Here is a 1,570-nt window from a genome sequence, read left to right on the forward strand (position 1 = left end):
TGGTTTCCTCCAATTTTATTTTAAAGTTTTTTTTTACTTGAGATGCTTCTTCCATGCTATCATATTTATCACTTGCTTTACATTCACATGTAATTGAATTTTTTGATCGATTTGTGGTACTACCGTAAAAAATCTCAAATGATATTTGGGGTCTCTTCGTTCGCAAGTTTTACTTAGTTTTCTCTTGCTGACCATCTAAATCGTTCATTCTACTTCTATTAGAGATCAATGGTGTACAATCTACACCTACTTCTGAAATTAATTTTTATTTGTGCTCTACTTTTTGTTTTAATTTAGTATATAAGATTTCGATATTTAACTGTAGTATTTGTATGTATATGCCTTTTGCTCTTTCTTCATGTATTATTACAGCTTTCCAAATGCATGTATGATATTTTGGCTTTATGAGCTTGTGTTTACGTATGATTTGTTTCGAACTTCATGTATTTTTGTAGGCGTTATCACCATGTGATTTTGTTGGATATGCTTTCGATTTTAATGTGATTATTAACCTATAATGGTAGTTCTTTCCGTTATTCTTTGGATTCTTAGGTTGTATGTAATTTTCCTATGCATGTTTGAAAATGGAAATAAATATGTATACATCTCTCTCTATTTCGTTGTAGACGTAAACATATTCTGATTTGTCACATATGTTGTATCCTCACATGTTCGAAATTCAGAGCTTTTATATGTCTTTGCTTTCATTTGCCTCAATAGTTGTCCAAAGAAATTCATTAGCGAAGTCAAAATAAGATAGCCACTGAACTACACATATCTTCATAGACATTTTCTTTAAAATTAAAATTAATTGGATATTTCTACTGATTGTTTATGGTTGATGTATGTTCTTTTCAGTTAGAGGAAAGATAGTTTGAAACCCACCAAGTATACTACTGCAAGAATTTACAACCCACTACATTTCTCTTCCTTCAAAGTTCTAATTGCAAAGATCTATTTTCTGTCTCAGCTTTAAGAAAAAATGCTTTGCAAAATGGAAGACCTTATCTGAAATTTTCCCAATTCAACTAAGCCACCATAGGTATGTTGTATGCACATCCTCTTTCCTTCTTTCTTTCTTATCATTTTAATTGGCTTTCTTCCACCTAATTCTTTCAACCATTCAAATTTAATAGTATTTGTTTTTGTTGTTATCTCTGTGGCGTGCAAATATGCTATTTTGATTATTACTTTTGAATTAGCTTATTTTAGTTAAAACAATTGAGCAGCTTGATTACTTCAGAGTTAGCACCATCTCTTTTGGGCAGTCAGCTGTGTGTCTTTCTCATGTTATTAAGCATTCAAGTGCCTTTTATTTTTATGGAAATAAATTGTGAATTATTATCATACCAATAATTGAATACACTTATGGAGCATCTATACTCTCAAACATTGTTGGACCTCAATTCTACTAATTACAGAGCTGATCACAAAGAGATGCAACAGCAAATCTATCACTTTTATCGTGATTCCTTGAATTTCTTTCTCTTTGATACCTAATGGCCATATAAATTTACCTTCAAAGTGTTGCTCATTTTGGGTGATTAACCCCCCCCCCCCCAACCCCCCT

This window comes from Solanum tuberosum, unplaced genomic scaffold, assembly GCF_000226075.1.
Source record: "Solanum tuberosum cultivar DM 1-3 516 R44 unplaced genomic scaffold, SolTub_3.0 scf00592, whole genome shotgun sequence".
Classification (NCBI taxonomy): domain Eukaryota; kingdom Viridiplantae; phylum Streptophyta; class Magnoliopsida; order Solanales; family Solanaceae; genus Solanum; species Solanum tuberosum.